Source organism: Somniosus microcephalus, chromosome 7, assembly GCF_052327205.1.
Source record: "Somniosus microcephalus isolate GS21.2 chromosome 7, FLI_Smic_1.0, whole genome shotgun sequence".
In the NCBI taxonomy this organism is placed as follows: Eukaryota; Metazoa; Chordata; class Chondrichthyes; order Squaliformes; family Somniosidae; genus Somniosus; species Somniosus microcephalus.
The window spans coordinates 184,834,088-184,860,054 of NC_140993.1; positions in this window are offsets into that span (position 1 = coordinate 184,834,088).

Below are 25,967 nucleotides of genomic sequence, written 5' to 3' on the forward strand. Positions count from 1 at the left end.
TGGAATAGCTTGGACAGAGTGAAGCCCTGATGTAGAGTGCACTGCCTCCCATGGTGGAATAGCTTGGAAAGAGTGAAGCCCTGATGTAGAGTGCACTGCCTCCCATGGTGGAATAGCTTGGACAGAGTGAAGCCCTGATGTAGAGTGTACTGCCTCCCATGGTGGAATAGCTTGGACAGAGTGAAGCCCTGATGTAGAATGCACTGCCTCCCATGGTGGAATAGCTTGGACAGAGTGAAGCCCTGATGTAGAGTGCACTGCCTCCCATGGTGGAATAGCTTGGACAGAGTGAAGCCCTGATGTAGAGTGCACTGCCTCCCATGGTGGAATAGCTTGGACAGAGTGAAGCCCTGATGTAGAGTGCACTGCCTCCCATGGTGGAATAGCTTGGACAGAGTGAAGCCCTGATGTACTGTGCACTGCCTCCCATGGTGGAATAGCTTGGACAGAGTGAAGCCCTGATGTAGAGTGCACTGCCTCCCATGGTGGAATAGCTTGGACAGAGTGAAGCCCTGATGTAGAGTGCACTGCCTCCCATGGTGGAATAGCTTGGACAGAGTGAAGCCCTGATGTAGAGTGCACTGCCTCCCATGGTGGAATAGCTTGGACAGAGTGAAGCCCTGATGTACTGTGCACTGCCTCCCATGGTGGAATAGCTTGGACAGAGTGAAGCCCTGATGTACTGTGCACTGCCTCCCATGGTGGAATAGCTTGGACAGAGTGAAGCCCTGATGTACTGTGCACTGCCTCCCATGGTGGAATAGCTTGGCCAAAGTGTAGCGTGCCGAATGGCCATTTGATGCTCATGACTGTCCCAATGCTGCTGGCTGAGGGCTGGCCAATAGGACTTTCAGCTCCCTTTGCCCATCATGTCAGGTGTACATGCAAGAATGAGGAGGAGACTGGAAAGGCTACTCACCTTCACAATCCTGGTCAGATCGTTGTATTTTTTACGACATTGTTTGTGGGTCCTGGGGGCATCGCCGGTGAACGTCACCCTCTGGGCGATCTGCTTCCAGGCTTTGGTGTAGTCATGGTGGGTTGGATTCCTCCCACTCTCTGGAAACAAGATCTTGCGCCTCACCTCCAGAGCTGTGACCATTATGTCCAGATCACCCTCTGAGAAGCGCAGGGCACGCTGACGGGCCTTCTCTGGCGTTGCCATGACTCCCTGGGGCTGAGCAGCAGTGTTGAGGCCTCTTTGCAAGGCTGCAGTGTGCAGGGCGTGGCAGCAGACCAATTCGTCCCTTCCCCCTTTAACAGCTGGTCGGCACCACGGGGTCTGCTGTCAGTGCAAAAATGACCGCACCCGCGCTGCGCCCCGCCTGGGCGCTATCCCTCTGGACCGCCGGCTTAGCGCCTAAAGGTAGGAGTGGAACGCCTCTTTTAGCGCTCCACCACTCTCTTAGGGCGAAGCCACTGAATTTCCGGCAACGGGGCGCTACTTTGGGGCGGGCGCTAACTTCGGGCGGGCGCTAAGGTTAGCGCCCCAAAACTGTCTATACTGAAAATCTAGCCCGTAGTGTTTTAGATCAAGGTCTGAATAAATGAAATGTGATGGATGAGAGAATAGCGGATTATGTTTTTGGGAAGGTAAACCTTACAAAACAGTGGCTATCCGACCTATTAAGAGATAGGCGCCCACTAGACGCAGCCATCAAGTGGACAGAAAGCAAAGAGCACAAAAGATCTGTAGAAAAAGCGGTCTGGCTGATGTGCTACAAGAAGCAAGTCCAGCTTTTGGACCAAGTCATTGTAGCACAGACAGCCCAGATAAAAGGGTTACTAGCAGAAGTAGAGGTAAAGGTTGCGGGAGGTCAGAAACTGATTGAATCGCTTAACGCGTTGAATCAGGAACGCCAATCCGTAACTCACCGCCATTAGACCAGGTTAGATTACTTGGAGTGTCAGGTCATTGAGGCTAAGGCCAGTGAAGGTAGAATGAGAGACAGGTGTTTCCGCCTAGCTAAGCAGGTAGAGACACAGGAGGAAAGTATTTTGGGAGCTAGGGCAGCATACAAAATGGCCATGGAGGATAGGTCTGAGAACACCGACCATAGCGCTTGCCACAGGGAGCTAGAGGACCTGAGAACGGCCCTAGCAAAGGCAAACGGCTTGGTGTGCCTCATAAACCCACCAGCGAGCCAGCTACTGTTAGCCAAGGAATCCAAAAGACCGATTCCGCAAGAGGCAGTTGGGGTACCAACCCCCGAGCCCTCGGCACCTCCCGCCTATACTGAGTCTTGGACTCCGGGGAAGGAAACGGTGAAGTTAGACAAAGAGGTTCCTGAGGTAGAGCAACCCCAGGTAGTAGAGTCGGGGCCGGCGCCGATGTGTCCAACTCGACACCGAAGGCTCGGTCCGGGCGCAGTGGATGGCGAGGATGGACCCCTCGTGAATCAGATCATAATGCCCCACAGCGCACAACAGCTGAGGGCAATGATAAGTCACATCCCAAAACTCTCCGAGTCAGGAGATCCCTCCGTCCATTTTAGGGACGTGGAGCAGACCGCAGCAGTTAATGACTGCGACGGGGTTGAGCAGTCCAAAATGCTGCTGTTCTCCCTGGACAACTCGCTCCTCCAGTGTCTCCCTGATGAGAGCAAGAGAGGGCACAAGGCGTATGAGGAGTTATGGGACGAGATCCTGGAGATTATAGGGGAGGGTGATGGAACTCCGTTCCTCCGATTGGAAAGGATGATACAGCTAGAGGGAGAACCCCCACGGGTTTTCGCCGGAAGGTTGTGGCCAGTGTATCGGCGCAGCTGCCCGGGCGGGCCGGCCCGGGCCGGGCTGAATAATGACCAAAGGGCTCATTGGCTCCGGTGCCTGGTCGCCAATTGCTTGCCACAGATGAGGGAGCAGGCCAAAACATGGTTTGACCCCACTAACCCCCGCTCCACGGAGGAACTAGTGCTTGATCAGCTCACGATAAGTTACAGGAACAACAAGAGTAGGGATGTGCCTTCCTCAAAGGGAAAGGTGCATGAGGCGAGGCCTGCAGCTCCTGCTAAAAAGGAATGGCATCAGGAGGGGAATCGCGCCCCCCAAGCCAAGAGCAGTTGTTACGGGTGTGGGAAGGAGGGGCATTGGCACCGGGACTGTAAAAATCCCTGGAAGGATTTAAAGGGAAAAACTCCCTCAGCCCCAGCCCAAACGCCCATCCGGGAGAAAGGAACCGATGTGTCGATCCATCCCGATACGATCGAGTCGGTTTTAGAGGCAATGCGGTCTCTAATGACCTCGCAGGGGAAAGTGGCAGTCGCCAACAGCCCTGTTGCTCCCCCAACCCCAACCGAAGCGCCCAAATGACTGAAGCCCGCGCAGCCCGTCTACCTGTGTCCGCTCCGCTATGACGCGTGGAGAAGACCCGTTGTGGAGATGGAGGTGGAAAAGGAAAAGGGTAGTTACCTGTTGGATACGGGAGCATCATGTACCGTGATCCACACAGCTAAGCCTTTTGCCTCACCTCTGTCTACCCAGGCTCCATTCTCAGTAGCGGGTTTCACAGGCAAAGAACAGGCTGGCGCGTACTCCATCCCGCTCTCCATTCATTTGGGAGCACTCCACACCACATGGACGTGTATCCTGTTGAAGTGGAATGAGGGAGGTGGTAAAGGCATCCTCGGGTCTGATTTCTTGGTGGAACACGGGATCCTCGTGGACCTCAGAAATCACTGTCTCTGGGGAGCCGAGAATGGGTTAGGTAAGGTAGTCGTGATCCCAGCGAAGGGAGAAAGGGGGACCCTGTGCACCATGAAGCCGTCAGGGGGTTACGACCTCGAGCTTATGGTCGCGGACATCCCAACGGACTTGCAGGCGTGTGTGTCGGACAATCTGACCGCATTTGCCACCCACAAGCACGACTGCGGGAGAGTCACCGGGTTTGAGGTCAGCGTAGACGGGGACCCCATGATCCGACCCCAAAAGCAGTATAACTTCCCCAAGGAGGCAGAACCCGACATGGAGATAGCAATATCTTCATTGGTGCAGCAGGGCATGTTGAGGCCGATAGCCACTCACGTGAACTCCCCATTATGGCCGGTAAAGAGGCCGGACAATTCAAGGAGGGCCACGGTGGACTACAGAGTCCTCAACAGTAACATCCCAGCCTGCGCGCCCACGGTAGCAGCAGTTGCCGACCTAATAGGGAGTATTCCAGCATCCGCGACCACGTTCACGGTGCTGGCTGTCTCGAACGGTTTTTGGCCCATTCCGCTGCGGCGGGAAGATCAGTACAAGTTTGCTTTTACTTTTAAAGCGCAACAGTACACTTGGAACTGCTTGCCACAGGGTTTCCACAACAGCCCCAGCATTTTCCATCAGTGCATGGCAGGAAGTTTAAAGGAATTTAGCCAGCCCAATCAGATAGTGCAGTATGTGAACGACTTGCTCCTGTTCACGGACTCAAGAGAGGAGCACGGCCCACTATTAGCCGAATTATTGGAGCTATTGGAAAGGAAGGGTTTCAACGTAAACCCAAAGAAAGCACGGATCGGCCAGCAAGAGGTGAAATTCCTGGGTCTGGCCATCCGAGCTGGGGAAAGAGCCATAGATAAGGCTAGGCGGGAATCGGTGCAAGACTTGCCGATTCCGAACACAGTAACGGGTGTGAGGTCCTTTTTGGGACTGACCGGGTACTGCAGAGATTTCATCGAGGACTATGCAGCCACAGCAGCCCCGCTACTCCGACTCTTACACAAGGGGGTCGAGTGGTCTTGGGATGAGGGTTGTCAGGCAGCATTCGAGAAGTTGAAAAGGGATCTGGAGACCGCGCCAGCCCTAGGGGCCATAGATGGGGGGGAGGAGTTTTTCCTGGAAGTAGCCGCTAGTGGGGACAGCCTGAGCGCCGTGCTGCTCCAGGAGCGACATGGCAAGCTGAGACCAGTGGTCTATTCCTCCAGGGTGCTCACGGATGTGGAGAGGAGTTTTTCCAATTGCGAACGGCATCTCCTGGCCACGCATTGGGCTGTGAACAGATCAGTGATCCTCACAGGAACCTCTCCCATCACCCTCCTCACCCACCAAACCCCCACAAAGATGCTTCTGGATGGAAGGATTAAGGATGGGACCGTAAGCAGCGCTCGGATTGCGCGCTGGACCCTCCTCCTTTCCCAGATGGATCTCAAAGTTAAAGGTCTTTGCGAGCCGAAGCTCGCGGCGAACCTGGTATATCTTGGAACAGCCCATCGGTGTTCCGTCGAAGGGGTATGGGAGGTCAACATAGGTTTGTGGGCCGGGATACACCCCACAGGCCGCGCGTTCTACGTAGACGGTTCCAGCACGGTATCTGCTGGCGAACGACTCACAGGGTGTGGAGTTTATGACCCTACGGCAGACATTGCCCTGGCGATTAAGCTCCCCAGCACTATGAGCGCACAGCAGGCTGAACTGTCCGCGGTGGCGTACGTGGTTACCCACCCCGAGATCTTCCCAACCCCATACACGATTTGCTCGGACAGCATGTTCACATGCAATTCGTACACGGAGTACCTCGCCATCTGGTCCCGCCGCGGATATACCTCCGCGGACGGACGACCTTTAACAGTTAAGCCCTTGCTGGAAAAGATCCTGGCAGCAGTGGGGGAGGAAGGGGAGGTGTTCATCCACAAGGTGAAGGCTCATTCCACCACAGAACCCCGCAGTCAGGGCAACCAGCAGGCGGATGCTCTAGCCAGGGAGGGTGCCTGCAACGGCATTTTCTGGGACCCCTATGGACCCGGACCCGTGGCAGCGATCCGAGGCAGGGAGGGGACTCCAGGGAACACAGGGGTGACACCGCCCCTAGACCTATAGACCGTCCAAACCCTAGATCCCGCCCTAAAAACAGTCCTCAAAGCCATTACTGAGGGCAAGCAGGTAGAGGGTCCGTACAGTACGGCAGCCCTCTCAGTCAAGGAAGGCATGCTGTTCCGAGAGGAACTGTGGGTTGTGCCGCAGCAGCACCGAAGGGAATTCCTTCAACTGGCCCATGAGGGTCCAGGGGCAGGACACCCCGGGCCTGAGGTTACCTGGCAACAGGTAGAGCAGGCGGGATGGTGGCCGGGACTTCGAGATGATGTCCGCGAGTTCTGTGCAAGCTGTCTTGTGTGCGCCGCGAACAACCCAGACCCCCAGAAAAGGAAGGTGCCTATGGGGCACATCAGGAGGGTAGAGGGACCATGGCAGTCGATACAGGTCGACTACATAGGGCCCCTGCCCACCACACAGGGAGGCTATAAGTACTGCCTTGTCCTGGTGGATGTGTTTACCAAGTGGGTAGAAGCCTTCCCGTGTAAAACAGCTACGGCACTGGGTACTGCTAAGATCTTGGTCCGGGAAGTGTTCTCACGGTGGGGGCTCCCCCGTTTTGTGGAGTCCGACCGAGGGAGTCAGTTCACCGGTCAAGTGATGCAGAACACCTTCATGCTCTTGGGCATCGAAGGGAAGTGGCACGTAGCGTACAATCCCCAGTCATCCGGGATCGTTGAACGTATGAACCGGACCCTCAAGGAAAAGCTGAGGAAAGAGGTGATGGGCTCGCCCCAGAAATGGGCGGAGACCCTGCCTCTAATCCTCATGGGGATCCGAGCCAGCCAGTCCAAAAGTACGGGGCACTCCCCGCACGAGTTAATGACTGGAAGGATCATGCGAACACCCACCCATGTACTAGCCCCGGTGCTTACCGAGGGCCAGCTCCAAGAGGTGAATCGGGACAAGTTCGTCCAAACCCTCTTGGAGCGCCTGAAACGGATTTATGAGCAAGCGGCTGGGAACATGGGGAGACAGCATCAGGGCAATCGACTGTTGCTGCAACCTCGTAAGCAGCAAGAGTGGGAAGTCGGAGACCAGGTCATGGTTAGGAACTATGCCCGAGTAGGGAGTCTTGAACCACTGTACATGGGGCCTTACAGCATTGTAGACAAGGCCAGCCCCATGGTTTATGCAGTGAAGGTACCCCGACGTACTAAATGGTTTCACATTAACCAGTGTAAACTGTTTAAGCCGGGTGCCCAAGGGCCAACAACAGGGGCCAGGTCTGAGGACAAAAATCCTCAGCCTGCGACAGAGTCACAAACCACACAGGCTGGAACCGTAGCCTGTGTGAAGGGAGGAGTCATCCCATCGGAGTGGGAGGTCTCCCCTCTAGTTTGGGATTCGGACGAGGAAGAGCCCGAACAGCTCGATCCCGCCTTTGACCCAATCACGGAGGAGGAAGAGTCGGAGGACGAAGATCCCGCCCTCGACTCAAGCTTAGGGGAGGTAGGGATTGGGGGCGGAGACTCACCACCTGTAAGGACAGGTGAGGTGGAGTCGGATGCCACAGATCCCGGCCCCGGGGGGGCGGATCCTGAGGAAAGGGAGCCGGAGCCGGCAGCTGTGGTGGGACCACAGGCTGTGACGGTGAAGGTCCCGATCCCTGGTCCGTTAGCCCTGGGAGCCTTGCCCAAGGCGCCCCCTCGTAGGTCGGTTCGGACGCCCCAGCCCAGAAAGACTTGGCCAGATTCTCCGTATTTTCCCCAACCTCGGTCCAGTGTCGCCCCAGGAAGACACGGTTCACGTTCAGCAGTGACAGGCTGCGGGGGATCAAAGCCGAAGGTCAGTGCAGCCCCGCCACAGGGAGCGGCACGCTGCAGCCCTCACAGGAATTAGGTAGGCCGCCCGAAGGAGGGCGGCGCCGTAAATAGGTTTAGGCATGTTAAGTTTAAGTAATTTTAATGTTAGTTTAAGGTATGTAAAGTTTAAAATGATGGGGATGTTTTAAAAGGTAGTTTTCGAAGTCTGCCCAGTATGTGTGTTTGTTTGGAAGCGGGGTCAGGGGACCCCAGCGTCCGTTTAATTAAGCCAGCACCTATTGGGAGCCTGGCTACATCATCTTATCGGTTACAGAAACCAGGGATACAATGGAGAGGATTCTCGTGGTACTCGCGGCGATCGGGTGCGGGTTGGCCTACCGAGGCCGCACCAAGGACGTCATCGTGTTCGGATGCTCCAGGGACACAGCCCCCATCGTGACGGATGGGACGGGGAAGCGAGAGGTTGAGGAAACCGCCACCTACTTCCACGAAGGGAGATGGCCAGGATGGCTGGGGTCGAATTCCACAGAATACTCCAGCAAATCCGGGTTTGCCTACCAAGAGACTTCATTACTGTGCCCTCGGGTGAGGATCATTGCACCCAGAGTCAGCGTTACCGTGGGAAAGAGGATCTGTTTGGTGTGTAATGGGAACGTACCGCTAAGTAGATGGTGGTGGCTGCGAAAGCTGGGAAAGAATATGAAGAACTCTACAATCGAGTGGGAGCGACTGGGTAACAATACCCATCGGACAATTACGGGGACTCACGGGCAGTTACGTGTGTGTTGGGACAAATGGTTGGAACCAGATGAAGGGATATATGTCTGCATGTGGGGTTCGAAGCGCGTTTGCCCCAAAGGCATATTCATCTTTTTCCAGAGGCAGTGGCAGGATGAAGGGAAAGGGATGAGGTGGGACGTCAGCACCCGGGCGTGCGGAGCCCCATTCTCCCCGATTCCGGTAAACGCCACTGAACTCATCACCCGCCCACGCTAGCCCCTGCCCACGATTCCGGTAGCACTAGCCCAGAAGGAAGGGTGCCCCACCACCACAAAGGGACCCGGGAACGGTTTAGTATTGGTACCCACCGGTCAAATGCTGTACCAAGGGGTACACTACGCGGTGGCCTCAGTGATTTTAAACCTCACTGAGGTACGATTGCCGGAGTGGTGTCCTAAGGAAACGGAACAATTGTACCAGGTCCTGTTAACCAGAATGTTCAGACAATTTTACGAGTTTGACTTTGCCGACATCGACAAGGCCAAATTGTACACCACACCACAGGAAGTTTTGGATCGGGTAGGGAGGCAAAGGAGGGGTAGTGTAAATGACATTTTCACTGCTTTTAGTCCCGGGACATCTGTTGTCAATGCTCTAGACAACATGGAGCTGCAGACACAGGTTAATGGTCTAAAGGCCCAGTTAAAGAACATACTGACAAACGAAAATAAGGTAGTGGGTTCTGAACTACATGAGGATCAGGCCATGACACTACACTTAAAAGAAATAATCGCTGAGCTGGAGAAACACGCTAGAACGGTAAATGCACTCATTAGGGAGGATCGGAATGCGTCCGATCAGGCAGCACAGAACGAGGCTTGTGTGCTATACGGGGCGTGGTTACTGGGCGAGGGCCGCAGTAATCTGAAGGATTTAAAACAAGGTTTGGTCCCGTCCTGGATCAGCAACAAGCACTTGCAAGCGCTCCACCCTTTTGAGAATGCATTAAGTCCGTGCCAGCTCAGACTAGCTGCAGAGGTGTACCCAGTCCCAGTGGACTGCGGACGCTCGAACCACACTATCATGGGAATAGTGGTAAGGATGCAGGTGTTGGGTCCCACAGCAAAGCCCGCCCCGGTATACAGGGTGGAGAACATTGGAGTCATTCAGGGGGGTGCGCACATTCGGTACGCAGTGGCCCCGCCTTACGTCATCAGATGGGAGCGTACGATGACAGGCACTGACCTCTCGGGGTGTCGTAGCCGGGGAGCACACATCATCCTGTGTCCCCAGCACTTGAATGCCTTTTTGAAACCACAGTGTGGGTTCAGAGCCGCTAGCGCGAAGCCGATAAATTGCACCATGGAGGCAATGGCAAAGGACCATGTGCCCCCGCAGGTGGCATATATCGGAGGTGGGACATACTGTGTTACCACTGCAGCACCTCACTACCACCACGGACAGCACGGGCGGTGTCTGGTCAGTGACAGCAGTTTCTGTTTCAAACCCAGGGCTGAAGTTCAAGTGGCACAACAGCGAATTGTCCCCATTCCTGTACCTTCCACTGTTCACCTCACTTTAAAAGAGAATTTCACGGATTTGCAGCGATTCGTCACGCATTTTGGTTATGTCATTCCCCCTCTCCCCGAACACCTCACCAAGATTTTAAAAGCCGTAATAGTTTCACAGAAGCATTTTTACATATTAGAGCAGAAGACATTCGAGATAGGGAAAGACATATTAGACATAGTCACCCCACCATGGTGAGACCTGTTCACTAATATAGAGATCCCGCCCTGGATTAGAATAGCATCCCACATCCTAGTAGTGTGTCAGGTTTTGATTGTAATATTTTTACTGGTCGTGCATTGCAAGAGAGGCAAACGCCTCCAGAGGCACGAGAACACAGGAGAATGGAGAGAACGCTATGTACGAGTGGGTGAAGAGGACACCCCAGTTTAAGCTGCTAAGTATTAAAGGATAAAGCAGCCCTCCACTCTTGGTTTTAGTTACTGTATGATTTAAGTGTGTGAATACTGTTGTGTTATAGCCGTTCAGAAGGTTTTCTGTTTTTTTTTTGATTAATAAAATGTGTATGCAGGTGTAAGGGGTATCGGCCCCTTCACATCTGAAAGATGAATGTGTTATAGTTTAAGGTAGTACTGCCTATGATTGTCCAACTGTACACAGTGTAATTTTCTGAAATGGGAACAGCATGTGTCGTGGGGGTCATAGATAGCTAATTACCAGGAATGTTTGGATGTGGGGAATCAGGGAAAATTTGCTCACCAAGGGTCAATTGACACTTTAAGCAAGCTATCAGTATCACAGGAGGGACTGTAAGATTCGAAATTTTCATTAATAATCACGCAGTAAAATAGGGTTAATAAGACAGTTTTATTGACCAAAAGAAGCTTGTACAGAGAAACCTTTGAAAAAAAGGGCACACAAAATGGCCGCCGGACCTCGTGACAAGCTTCTGGGACCATTTGAATTTTTGTTACTGCAAGCCAGACAGGCTTGTGGATTGAGGGCATTAAAAGCCTGCGAAAACCAGTTTCGGGAAACCGAAACTCATGGAACTGAGTATACATATTGATTAGATTATAAGTACAGGACAGATTTGGGTAGCAGGATGAGACCCATCAAGAAATGGGCGGACAATTGAATGAACGCTTAAACCCATTTACTGTACAAAGAAAAGCCGTTTAACAGCCATCAAGGGCAATCTCCAGACCAATCAATATACAAACCGAGTTACGGTGACAAAGCAAAGACATTATCGGCCTGGGAAGGCCAGTTAAGCTATCACCGGCTCCCGTTACGAAGACAAAACACCCCTGCAGAGAATTCTGCCCACCAAAAATATTACAAAGACAGGACTATGATTTGGCGGGAGATAAGAATGTTCCAAAAGGGTATAACTGTGAATTGAAAGAGTCCATCAGTACGATTCGTAACTTCGGAACTCCTATGGTACGCTTGATGTCAGCTTTACTTCTTGAACGCTTGATGAATCGCTTCAAAAACGCTTTGGAACTTCTACGACTCTTCGGTTAAGGCAGCACTTCGGTTTCGGAACGTAGTCGGTGTTCGGCCAGGCAAGGCTTGGCCACGACGGGAAGCCGACGAGGGTGGCCCGGGTACTTTTGTCGGGAGATCATCGACGACCCAGGCCGAAGGAGAAGACACCCTCGGGAAAAACGACGATCCAGGCCGGAGATAAAAGGATACTCCGGGCCCAGCACTCCAGTGCCTCAACATCCCATCGGTAACACAGGTGAATTCAGTGCTTCAACATCACGCCGGTAATGGATCCATCCATGGCGAGCGCTCATCAAGGCTGTATCGGCAGCCTCATCGCGGGAGAACCAAGAGGAAAACAAGCTGCGCCAGAAGTTTCCAAATCCACGTGACGACGGAAAGCTGTGCCAAAAAGGCTGCGAACCCCTTTTCGCAATTCTGAAAGTGGTGAGCATGATCCCGAGTTCCTCAAGTCGAAACTTAGTTAGGTCTAGGGGAGGGGTTACCCCTTTTACAATGTGCCATGTGTTCCCCATTTCCATAGAGTTAAGTTCATAGATGTGTGCATGCTTGTAGTAGCTTTAATCTGTGCTTATGACATGTATTTTATAATGCTGCAAACTGTTTAATAAAAGCATCCATTTCGTGCTATTCAGCCTGGTCTGTTGAGTTTTCTCTGCACTACAGTTCCCTGCACCTAAGTCCAAGGTCTAGAAACGTAGGGAAGAGTGGGTCGAACCACTCAAGGGTAATTATTGCAAGAAGCCTGGTGGGAGACCAGAGCAAGCAAGAGAAACCCCCCACAGAAGCCAGACGAGATGGTAATAGGCCCGTGGAGACAAAAGGCAGCTGAGATTAGGTGTGAAGTGTGAAGGCAGGTAAGAGACAGCTGCCAGGTGAAAGAGAGAAACAAAAGGAAAGGGGGGGGTGGGTGGGAAAGGAGGACCCAAAACAAAGGGGTGGAAAAAATTATAAGTAAAAAAGTAATAGGGGCCGAGGTTATGATCTGAAATTGTTGAACTCGATATTAATCTCAGCTGCCTTTTGTCTCCATGGGCCTATTACCATCTCGTCTGGCTTTGTATACCTTTTATTGTCTCTTTTGTTCGATCGCAGCCTTGCCTTCAATCTATTTTATTTTCTTTCCAGTTTTGAAGAAGGGTTTCAACCCGAAACGTCAACTCAAATTTCTCTCCACGGATGTTGCCTGACCTGCTGAGTTTTTCCAGCGTTTTCTGTTGTTATTTCTGATTTCCAGCATCTGCAGTATTTTGCTATCACAATTGAGGCCTGCTTGCTCAGTAAAAAGAAGACAGTTGAAAAGGACAGTTCTAAAGACAGTTAAAAAGACAGTTCAACAGACAGTTCAACGGACAGTTCAACGGACAGTTGAATGGAGAGTCAGTTGAGGACACAGCTCAAGAAGGTTCAAGTTCAGTACAGGAGAGAGAAAGTACAGTTCAGAAAGAGTACTACTCATTATCATTATCACCGCACATAGTCGGAGGATTGGAGACTTGAGGAAAGAAGAACAAAATGAAAGGTAAAAGGAAATCGCAGCAACCAAAGGCCTCAAGAAAGCAACAACTAACAATATGACCACCAACTAGGTAATATTGGGCCACCGCGACCAACAAGAAACCAACCAACAAAAAGTCGAAAATTTGCAAGTTTGTTTCCACTCTACAAGCTAGTCTGACTTACCCCTGGGTAAGATTTGACACAAAAGACTCTAAAAACTATACCTAACCAAAAGAAATTTGGTCATACCCGATAAATCTAACTACGCATCCAACCTCATCAGTGGACAGGCGAAGACTGAAAACCCAACACAGGTGCAGTCTTCCACCACGTCCGGGGTACGGCAGGCCCCAACCGCCACAACTAAAGAGAACCCCGAAATCGCAAACCTCTACAATCTGTCAAGAAAGTCGTTTGGTGAGCATTTCCTGGTCCTCTGGAATTCAACCTAGTTAAGATAGTGGGATTGGGAGGGTAAGGTATTTTTGTCTATTGTCATTCTCCATCGCAGATTCCAAAGTGTTCCCCCTTTTAGAGTATAAGTTTTATTGTATTGTATATTTTTCTTGTCTCAAAAATAAAATCTAAATTCTTTTGACCAACTCAGGTGTCTGTTGCAATTTCATTACAACCCCCAAATAAGTCTAAAGTCTAGAACCAAGGGAGTGGGAGCGATTCGAACTGCTCAGGGAGTCAGAGGTGAAGCTGACCACACCCAGCACCCCTTACACATTTTTAATACATATGGAGATTTCTTTAGCTTGCAAGTGTTTAGAGCCAACTCTATGTCCAGTGCCACCTAATTGGAACAACCTCTCTCACCATTGACAGATCGCTTCTGTCATCTCACCTGCAGCTGACGTCTATTGCAGCAACATCAGTGCCCAAGAAACTATCTCAACTTGCTGCTCCAATTCCTTCCACACTCAGCCCCAACATTAACATCAGCAAGCAAACCAGCAGCACCAACAACAGCACCAACATTCTCCGCCATCACCTGTTTTTGCACAGGACACAGGGCATCAGCCCCTGACAACATTGCTGCCCGGCAGGCCAGCGGTGGCATCACCATGGCCAGATTTACTTCATTTGACGCTGTAAACCCTAGCTGCCAGATGCTGTGCCAGGTTGACACCATCCCACACCATCACCGTAAATTATCCCTTTATTTTCCAAGCCATTCCATGCACACACATCACTACAGCGGGGGCGGGGGGGGGGGGGCGGTGTGGTGGAAGTTAGTCTCAACATTTGCTGGATCTCAGCAAGACACTTCTCAAGGTGCACACAGATCTGTCCAATAAAAGGCAGTGTTGAAAATATAGATTTCACTGTATGACAACACATTACCGGAAACTTCACATGAACATTGGCAAAACTTTTCAAGTGCCTCTCAAGTGTGTTGTTAGTTGGTATGCTTGCAGTTGGATGAGGGTGAGTATGAGGTGTGGCTAGTGAGATGGGGAAGTGATAATGTAGATTGAGAGGGATGGGTGGAGGTTCAAGTTAAGTTGGTGTGAGTAAGGATGTGCAGTAGAAGGGTATGGAAGGCAGATCGATGGTGATGTGTTGAGTGGCACAGCAGGGAGATTTTGAGTGTGGCTTTGCAGTAACGTTTCGTGATCCACTGAGATCATTGAAAGGTTGGCGCCACTGCAGCCAGGGACCCCTGACGACATCCCTGTTTTTGCCCTCCTATGCAATGTGCAACCAGGCTGCGTTGGTATCCTGGGGAGGTCTCTTCCACCCTTGGAAGGGAAGAGAACTTCCCTGCCTGCTGTGACTCCCTCCTTAAGCATATGGAGGGAGTCTTTGGAGAGCCTGGGTGCAACTGTCCTCCTTTGTGCAGTGCTCGTCAGTGTTTGCATCACCTCAATGCTGTCAAACACTGACAGAACAACTGTCAAACTCAATGTGGCTGTGGTCCCTTTAAGGAAACCGGCTGAGGATGTGTCATCATATGACATCATCAGACCCACTTCCTGTTATTATTTTTTAAAATTTATTTGTAGGATGTGGAAGTCGCTGGCAAGGCCAGCATTTATTGCCCATTCCTAATTGCCCTTGAGAAGTGGGTGGTGAGCCGCCTACTTGAAACGCTGCAGTCTGTGTGGTGAAAGTACTCCCACAGTGCTGTTAAGGGGGGAGTTCCAGGATTTTGACCCAGCAATGATGAAGGATTGGCGATATACTTCTAAGTCAGGAGGGTGTGTGACTTGGAGGGGAACATGGAGGTGGTGCTGTTCCCATGCACCTGCTGCCCTTGTCCTTCTAGGTGGAAGAGGTCGCGGGTTTGGGAGGTGCTGCTGAAGAAGCCTTGGTGAGTTGCTGCAGTACATCTTGTAGATGGTACACACTGCAGCCACGGTACGTTGGTGGTGGAGGGAGTGAATGGTTAAGGTGGTGGATGGGATGCCAGTCAAATGGGCTGCTTTGCCCTGGATAGTGTTGAGCTTCTTGAGTGTTGTTGGAGCTGCACTCATCCAGGCAAGTGGAGAGTATTCCACCACACTCCTTACTTGTGCCTTGTAGATGGTGGAAAGGCTTTGGGGACTCAGGGTGTGAGATACTCGCCGCAGAATACCCAGCCTCTGACCTGCTCCTGTTGCCACAGTATTTATGTTACTTGGCTGGGCAGTTCGCAGGGTGAGCTTAACAAGACCAATCAAGGGAAAATCCCTTTGACAGAGCGGCTGCAGCCGGGAGCGGGACCGGAACCGGAACCCAGCAACTAGCTATCCCACCACCATCCCGACACCACTGAGAAAAACCAGCCCTCAGTATTTCCAACCAAAGCAAGTGGGAGGCTGTTTAATTAGGAAAATTGAGCTTTCTATATTAGTTTTAGGACCCTGATTACATTTTTCATGGAGAAATGGGTGAAGCATGCGAAGTGCATGTTAGTCCCACTTTTTGCAAGCATTGGGAAGCCTAACCGAGGCTGCTCCAACGCGGTACGTTTTTCTTTTAAGATTTTTGTGGGGCCAGGAGGATCTCTCAAATCCCGATCCTGGCTTTCACTGATGGCTCTGGCACAAAGCACGATTTGCACGATTTGTTTTTAAAATCGCGTCCGGCTCCAAATTACGTTATCAGACCCCAAATTTTGAATGTAGGCGAGTGACCTAGTGCCCTGGGGTGGGCACCTTCCTCTCAACCTGAATATTTGGGGTTAAAATGGTAGCTGGTATGAACGCTTTGGGAACGCAGCAGGTAGCGCTCAACCGCCATTTTAACCCCCGCGCACAACGCTCCTGCTGGGAAGGCAGGGTTAAAATCAGGGCTCAGCTTTTAATAAAGCCTTAACAAGCACAAGAGTTTTCCTTGCTAATTTACACAAATCCCGATTAGGATGGAAGCATAAGTTAGAGCAGTGGTAGAAATGAATGGTCTTACTGCTTTCTACAGGCTTTCCACTTCTGTTTATTCACATCTAATTCTTTTTCATCAAGGTTAACATTAGAAGGACAGTGCCAGGTGTTTGAAAACGAAAACGGATTCAAACCCTTCAATTTGTCATATTTGTAGGTTGGCGATCAAGTGTTTTTTAGTATAAACTCTTTCCCGAATGTTGTTTTGCAGTGTGTTGTTACTATGTTTAACTGGATACCACAGATGGCTTTTTTGGAGCCTGGTCACTTCCACTTCATCATCTCCACAGCACCGAAAGCCTTAATGTGGTTATTGGCTGGGTGGAACCTGATTAATTTCACTTAGGTATTGCTGCTTCACTTGTGAGTACACTAGTAATTAAAGCTTTGAATGAGGACTGGAATAATAATGGTTGTTAATCATTTTGGAAAAGAGAAGCATGCACCAATGCTCAAGTAACCAAACGACACGAAACAATAATACACATATTTTATTTGAATATGATAGCAGGTGCAGTGTCTTTTTGAATTAATATTGTTGGAAGACATAAATTTATGTCCCGTCTCCCTCACATCGATACAATGAAATCCTCGAAATATAGTACAGTTTTATTTTCCTCTTAACATTGTGTCTGTGTCAGCTGTGGCTTAGTGATAGCACACTTGCCTCTGACTTGCGCCCATAATCTAAGCTGATACTTAAGTGCAGTACTGATGGAGCACTACATAGTCAGAGGTGCTGTCCTTTGGATGAGATGCATGTTAAGCCAAAGCCCAGTCTGCCCTCTCAGGTTGACGTAAAAGATCCCATGGCACTATTCAAAGAAGAGCTGGTGTCGTGGCCAACATTTATCCCTTAACCAACATCACTAAAACAGATTAACTGGTCATTATCACATTGCTGTTTGTGGGAGCTTGCTGTGTACAATTTTGGCTGATGCGTTTTCCACATTACAACAGTGGCTACACTCCAAAAGTACTTCATTGCTGGTAAAGCACTTTGGGCTGTCCTGAGGCTGTAAGAGGTGTTGTATAAATGCAAGCCTTTCTTTCTTTGTGCTGTCATTTTATCAGAAAAATTAAGAATAGTGCATTTTTGGATTGGATATTCTTCAAAAACATCAAGCGGACTGAGATTGAGGAAGAAAGGTAGTTTTTCTGATAGAGATCACTGTAAATGAAGCATAAATATTGTAAGCTATCTCTTTTTGCGGGGGAGAGAAGGATTTGTTTCAAGCCTGCAAAGATCAGGTCAACATACAAAATACAAAGTCATTCTTACAGGCTCTCACATTGGGCTTTCTTTGGTCACTGGGGAATGTAATTGGACAATCAATATAAAAATTGGTAAAGGTCAAATGCAATGCAGTGCTCTCAAAAATGGCAAGAGTTCCTGTATACTACTGGATATATCAATCCAAGTGAGATCCAAGAAATAGTGGAACCAATGAAGATTTAGGCTTCTACTCTGTTCCACCCAATTCTGCCTGATTTTGAAATACCTGTGTCATCTTCTCAATATCTAAATTGGTGCTTTGGGTTTTTCCTTCTATTTCCTTGCAATTTCTTGCTTTTTCCCCACGTTTTCCTGTATGTATCCATATAAAAGAAAATATGGAAAACAAAGTTTTTATGATATTTTACTTAGAACTTAAATCGTACACGTCCATAAGAACATAAGGACATAAGAAATAGGAGCAGGAGTAGGCCAATCGGCCCCTCGAACCTGCTCCGCCATTCAATAAGATCATGGCTGATCTGATCCTAACCGCCAATCTACTATCACAAAACCATCTCCTGAATCTAACAGAATTAGACACACGAACTAGGAGCAAGATCAGGCTACACGGCCCCTGGGCCCGCTCCGCTACCCACAGGGCCATGACCGATCCGAACCTAGACTCGTGTCCAAATTCCTGCCCGCTCCCCGTAACCTTTAATTCCCTTTACTTCTAGGAAACTGTCTATTTCTGTTTTAAATTTATGTAATGATGTAGCTTCTACAGCTTTTTGGGGCAGCATATTCCATGGACCTACCACCCTCTGAGTGAAGTAGTTCCTCCTCATCTCAGTTTTGAAAGAGCAGCCCCTTATTCTAAGACTATGCCCCCTAGTTCTAGTTTCACCTATCATCGGGAACATCTTCCCCGCATCCACCCGATCCAAACCCTTCACAATCTTATATGTTTCAATAAGATCGCCTCTCATTCTTCTGAACTCCAATGAGTAGAGTCCCAATCTACTCAACCTCTCCTCATATGTCCATCCCCTCATCCCCAGGATTAACCGAGTGAACCTTCTTTGTACTGACTCGAGAGCAAGTATTTCCTTTCTTAAGTATGGACACCAAAACTGTACGCAGTATTCCAGGTGCGGTCTCACCAATACCTTGTACAACTGAAGCAATACCTCCCTATTTTTATATTCTATCCCCCTAGCAATGAAAGCCAACATTCCATTGGCCTTCTTAATCACTTGCTGCACCTGCATACTAACCTTTTGAGTTTCGTGCACCAGGACCCCCAGATCCCTTTGTACTTCAGTACTTTCAGTTTCTTGCCATTAAGATAATAACTTGCTCTACGATTTTTCCTGCCAAAGTGCATAACCTCACACTTTCCAGTATTGTATTCCATCTGCCAAATCTCTGCCCACTTACTTAGCCTGTCTATGTCCCCTTGCAGGTTTTTTATGTCCTCCTCACTCACTACTTTCCCTCCCATCTTAGTATCATCTGCAAACTTTGATATGTTACACTCGGTCCCCTCCTCCAAATCGTTAATATAGATTGTAAAGAGTTGGGGACCCAGCACTGACCCCTGCGGAACACCACTAGTTACTGATTGCCAGTCTGAGAATGAACCATTTATCCCAACTCTCTGCCTTCTGTTAGATAGCCAATCCTCTATCCATGCCAGAATATTACCCCCAATCCCGTAATTTTTATCTTAAGCAATAATCTTTTGTATGGCACCTTGTCAAATGCCTTTTGGAAGTCTAAATACACTACGTCCACTGGTTCCCCTTTATCCACCCTATACGTTACTTCCTCAAAGAACTCCAGCAAATTTGTCAAACATGACTTCCCCTTCATAAAACCATGCTGACTTTGTCCTATTAAATTATGATTATCCAAATGTCCTGTTACTGTCTCCTTAATAATGGACTCCAAAATTTTACCTACCACAGATGTTAGGCTAACCGGTCTATAGTTTCCAGCCTTCTGTCTACTGCCCTTTTTAAATAAGGGTGTTACATTTGCAGTTTTCCAGTCTGCCGGGACCTTTGCCGAGTCCAGGGAGTTTTGGAAAATTATTACCAATGCATCCACAATCCCTACCGCCACTTCCCTCAAGACCCTAGGATGTAAGCCATCAGGTCGTGATTTATCCGCCTTGAGTCCCATTATTTTACCGAGTACCACTTCCTTAGTGATTTTGATCGTGTTTAGCTCCTCCCCGCCCTTTAGCCCCCTGTTTGTCCAGTGTTGGGATATTCTTAGTGTCTTCTACTGTAAAGACTGATGTAAAATATTCATTCAGTGTTTTTGCCATCTCCATATTTCCCACCATTAATTTCCCGGTCTCATCCTCTAAGGGTCCAACATTTACTTTAGCCACCCTTTTTCTTTTTATATAACTATAAAAACTCTTACTATCTGTTTTTATATTTTTTGCTAATTTACTTTCATAATCTATCTTCCCTTTCTTAATCAATCTTTTTGTTATTTTTTGCTGTCTTTTAAAGTTTTCCCAATCCTCTATCCTCCCACTAGATTTGGCTACCTTATATGCCCTTGTTTTTATTCGAATACTATCCTTAATTTCTTTACTTAGCCACGGATGGCTGTCTTTTCTTTTACACCTTTTCTTCTCAGTGGAATATATATTTTTTGGAAGTTGTAAAATAACTCCTTAAATGTACACCACTGATCATGTATCGTCTTACCCTTTAATCTATTTTCCCAATCCACTCTACTCAATTCCGCTCTCATACCTTCATAGTCTCCTTTATTCAAGCTTAGCACGCTTGTTTGAGATCCAACATTCTCACCCTCTAATTGCATATGGAATTCAACCATGTTATGGTCACTCATTCCAAGGGGATCCTTTACTAGGACATTTTTAATTAATCCCGTCTCATTACACAGGACCAGATCTAAGGTTGCTTGCCCCCTGGTCGGTTCAGTTACATACTGCTCAAGAAACCCATCCCTAATACACTCAATGAACTCATCCTCAAGGCAGCCCTGCCCAATTTGATTTGTCCAATTAATATGATAGTTAAAATCCCCCATAATTATAGATGTTCCCTTATTACAAGCCTCAACTATTTCCTGATCGATACTCCACCCAACAGAGTTGCCACTGTTCGGAGGCCTATAGACTATGCCCACTAGTGTTTTTTTCCCCTTATTATTCCTTACCTCCACCCAAACTGTTTCATTATCCAGATCTTTTGACCCTATATCATTTCTCTGTATTACAGTGATTCCTTCCTTTATTAACATAGCCACCCGACCTCCCCTTCCTTCCTGCCTGTCCTTCCTGATCGTTAAATAACCTGGTATGTTTAATTCCTGGGCATTGTCACCCTGCAGCCATGTTTCTGTAATGGCCACAAGATCATACCCATATGTAGTTATTTGTGCCATTAACTCATCTATTTTGTTACGAATGCTACGTGCATTCAGATAGAGAACTTTCAAAGATGTTTTGTGACACTTAGGCCTAGAAATTCAGTTGGGCGCGGCAGCTGTTAGCGCCTTAGAAGGAGTAGATTTCGAGCGCTAGGCGCTTAGCGGCCGGGCGCAGCGCGATCTGCGCCTTGCCCCAACTTCAGTACACATTTAGCGCCGGCGCAAAGTCTTAGTGCGCGCCCTGCTGCACGCGCACATCATGACATCCTTTGCTAGTGCAACGCCTTTTGTGCGCCCCGAACCGGAACTTCACTCGCACAGGCCCATTGTGCGCCGGGCGGCCCGAGCGACTGTGAAGTGGAATGGTACACAGCCCAGCCGGGCCGCGGGGAGCGCAAATTAAAGGGCACTTACCCAGCAGTATAAAGGCCATCCATTTTGCAGCATTCACTCTTGTGCAACGGTTTTTTGGACAGAGACCAAGGAGGAGAGTTTACTGGTTTGGACCAACACTTGGACAGGTATTTTTGGCTCAGGCCAGAGCTTACCAATTATCTTTGCCTTCATTCAGAGCTCAGTGTTTGCCAGCATATAATGGGGGCTGCATTGGGTGGCAACGCTGAATTTCAGCCTTATGCCAGAAGGGCTTACAGACGCCGTGAGAGAGTGGCAGCCCTGGCTAGACGCAGAGGGGGCAACAGGCGTCGCCAACTGAGGCCTTACCCACGCAGGGTATACCGCCAGCAGACCTCCTATCTGACCATGTCTGCTGCGATGTGTGTTAGGAGGCTGCGATTCCGAAGGGAGGTGGTTGCAGACATCTGCCGGCTGCTTCAGAGAGATCTGCAGCCACAGCTGATGCGCAGGACGTCTCTGTCGGTGGCAGTGAAGGTGACGGTGGCTCTCAACTTCTATGCCTCCGGCTCCTTCCAATCCGCTACTGGGGACATCGCTAACATCTCCCAGTTCGCCGTGCATTGCTGCATCCGCCAGGTGACCGAAGCCCTTTTCAGAAGGAGACATCAATTCATCTCCTTCCCCATGACCCTGGACAAGCAGCAGCAGTGTGCAGTGGGGTTTGCAAGAATAGCGGGCTTCCCCATGGTGCAGGGCGCCATTGACTGCACGCATGTGGCTTTGCGGGCACCTCTTGAGCATGCCGAGGGTTACCGCAACCGGAAGGGCTACCATTCCCTCAATGTACAGCTGGTGTGTGACCACAGGCAGCGCATCCTAGCTGTCAATGCCCGCTTTCCAGGCAGCAGCCACGATGCCTTTATCCTGCGACAGACAACTGTGGCTGACATGTTCCAGGCACAGCCTCCCCCAAGAGGACGGCTTATCGGGGACAAAGGCTATCCTTTGTGGACCTGGCTCATGACCCCGCTCCGCGCGCCCACGACCCCTGCTGAAGAGGCATACAACGAGAGCCATCAAGCGACGAGGAACCTCATAGAACAAACAATCGGCGTGCTCAAGCAACGGTTCCGCTGTCTCGATCGCTCCGGGGGAGCCCTCCAGTATTCGCAGGATCGAGTCTCCCAATTTGTCGTCGTTTGCTGCATGCTGCACAACCTGGCTATCCGCAGGACTCAGGCACTGCCACCTCACGTTGGACCACTACCTCAGGAGGAGGAGCAGGAGGAGCATGAGGACGACGAGGACGAGGAGTACCAGCCCAGGAGGGACGCACAAGGTCCAAGGGCCGCCCGTCGGCGGCTTATTGAACGTCACTTCTAGGCCCCCTGTCAGGGAATGGCTTGTGCCAATGATAGAACATGATTGCAGCCGCTCCGCAAGCCCTCAGCCGGTTAAGGCAACAAACACTTCAAAGATCAAACATGGACAATGTGAATAAATAAAATGCTTTATTGTACAAACTCTGGGCCCTTCCCACATGAAAACCAAAAACAGACGAAACCCCCAAAAAAAACTCACACACATTACTCGCTCCCACAACCTGGAGAGGATTAACAAAATAGGGCAACTAAAATGGCCGTCATTCTCGGCCTTCGTCGAAAACAAACATCACATCATCGGCCTTCAAAAAACAAACATCCAATTCTCGGCCTCAAGAAACAAACACAAATGGCCACACATTCGACTATTTGGCCCGCTAGGGCGATGCCTTGGCCATCTTTGGGTGGCCCCTGCCCGCCCTGCTGCTCCGCCTCAAAGTAAGGCCATTGGCTGCTGTAAGGCTGGGGGCAGGCTCCTGAGGGGCACATGTCGTGACGGCAGATGCCCTTGGGGGTCGGCCTAGTCGAGGTCTGGCCGTCGAGCGGGCGGCTGTTGATTGCTGCAGCTGTGGCTGGCCAGCATCAGTCGCTGCAGCAGCTCCTGGCAGCTCCACTGGGGGACTGGCAGTGGCGGCAGGAGGAATGACGGCAAGCTGGCGGATGGCAGGCGCTTGCTGGTCACCTGAGACACTGGCACTCGCCCGGGCCAGCACTGCAGCATGCGCACCAATCTGCCGAGGGACAGACCGCTGTGCTGCTGCAGCGCGCCGGGTGCCCTGGCGATGCCTGGCTGACACAGCGAGTGTGGCAGCAGTGAGTGCCCGTGTTGACCTGTTCACTGACTGCATCAGAGCAGCCAGTGACTGGACGGCACCACTGATCACCTGGCCAGTCGCTGACAGAGCTGCCCCGAATTCCGCCCGACTCGCTGCCTGATCTGCCCGGTATTCTGCCCGACTGGTGGCCTCTGAGGGCCCGAACTCGGCCACACTCCGAGAGAGAGAATCGATGGACTCAGGCAACCGTGCCACTGCCGCCATGAGCTCCGTGTGCCGGCGCTCCGAGTCCGCGGACAAGTCTTCGAGGCGTTCCATCTCCTCGGCGAAGAGCATCTCCTGACTGGAGGCTGGACTCTTCCTCTGGGGAGAAGGCCGCCGAGCTGGCCGACCCTTCCTGCGTTGCTGAAGGCCACTGGGCCCAGCAATTGGACTCCCCTCCGATGCATCCCCCCTCTGGGGAGAAGGCCGCCTAGCTTCCACCCCCCTCCCGCCTTTCTGCAGCCTGCAGGTCCCAGGAGCTCCCCTCCCCTTCGACACTTCCGCCACGCTGCCCTCCAGGGACGACGTGTCCCCTACATTGGCCTGGGTGGCCGCGGCTGAGGGTTCCCCTGATGGGCCGCCTTCCTCTTGCTCCTCCTCCTGCTCCTCTTCGGAGGATCTGTCACTGGCAAGGTCAGGGACCTCCTCTTGACCATCTGAAAGCAGGAAGGCACAAGAGTAGCTTTAGAGTGAGGAGAGGGCGTCAGTGCGGGATGCATGAGTGGTGGCATTCAGCGCATTTGTCGGACAGTGGCAAAGGATGTAGATCTGATGCGCAAGTGGGACGAGAGAGGTGCAAAAGGTGATGTCCTTACCATTGCTGCCCAGAACAGGGTCGGCATCTCCACATGCAACAGGCCCAATCATCCGGCCACCCATGAGGCGCTCCACGCGATGTTGCAGGTCGGTGAGTGGCTGGATATGGGGTCGGCCTCCCCCGGTCGCAGTCCAGCTCTTGCGATTATTCGCCAGCTTGGCCTGCAAGAGAAAGGACGGCCTCTAAGTACAGTGTGTCGCCGTGATCTTGTGTGCACTGCCTCCCATGGTGGAATAGCTTGGCCAGTGTGTCGCCATGATCTGGTGTGCACTGCCTCCCATGGTGGAATAGCTTGGCCAGTGTGTCGCCATGATCTGGTGTGCACTGCCTCCCATGGTGGAATAGCCTGGCCAGTGTGTCGCCATGATCTGGTGTGCAATGCCTCCCATGGTGGAATAGCTTGGCCAGTGTGTTAAGTGCAGAATGCGCAATTGATGCTCATGCCTGTCCCATAGCTGCTGGATGAAGGCTGGCCATTAGAGCTTTCAGGTCCCTTTGCCCATAATGTGAGGTGCACATGCAAGGATGAGGAGGTCACTGGAAAGGGTACTCACCCTGACAATGCGTGTGAGGTCATTTAACTTTTTGTGGCATTGGGCACCGGTCCTGGGGACGTCGCTGTTGGCTGACAGCTTGCTGGCGACATGCCTCCAGGCTCTCCTGTAGCCGCGGACCGTCGCCTTCTTGTCATTGTCCGGGTACAAAACATGGCGCCTCTTCTCCACAGCAGCAATCAGCACACTCAGATCACGCTCTGAGAAGCGCTGCGCACGTTCACGGGCCTTCTTCATGTCTTCAGGCGCTATTTGGGTCCAGCAGCAGTGTTCAGGCCTAGCTGGAGGGCTCCACTATCCAGGGCGTGGCAGCAGACACAGTCGACCCTTCCCCCTTAAGAGCTGGCCGGCGCCAGGGTGTCTGCTGTCAATCACGAGATGGCCGTACCTGCGCTGCGCCCGGCCTCGGCGCTATCGATCACCACCTCCGGCTTAGCGCCCAAAGAGAGGCGTCCAGCAGCAGTTTTAGCACTCGCCCGAACTCCTAGGGCGAAGCTAATGAATATCGGAGAAGTGGCATCGATTTGGCGGCGGCCGCAAACTTTAGCGGACGCCCCACTTTAGCGCCCCAAAAGTGGCGTCAATGAATTTCTAGGCCTTAGTTCCTGCTTTTGCTCTTTTTATTACTTTACCTTTTACTCCATACCTTCTGCCCCTTCCTGACATGCTCTGGTTTTTAATTTCCCCACTGCTACCTAAGCCTATGACCTTCTCTGTTGTCATTTTTATTATTTGCTCTCTAGGAACCTCCCCCCACTAAATAGTTTAAAGCCCTCTCTACAGCCCTAGTTATATGATCCGCCAGGACTCTAGTCCCAGCACTGGCCAAGTGAAGCCCGTCCCGATGGAACAGCTCCCTCCTGCCCCACTGCTGGTGCCAGTGTCCCAGGAAGCAAAACCCATTTCTCCCACACCAGTCTTTGAGCCACGCATTTAACTCTCTAATTTTATTTGTCCTAGCCAAATTCGCTCGTGGCTCCGGTAATAATCCAGAGATTATTACCCTTGTGGTTCTGCTTTTTAATTTGGCCCCTAGCTGCTCAAACTCCCTCAGCAGAACCTCCTTCCTTGTCCTATCTATGTCGTTGGTACCAACATGGACCACGACAACTGGATCCGCCCCCTCCCACTCCAAGTTTCTCTCCAGCCCAGAGGAGATGTCCTTAACCCTGGCACCGGGTAGGCAACACAGCCTTCGGGACTCTCGC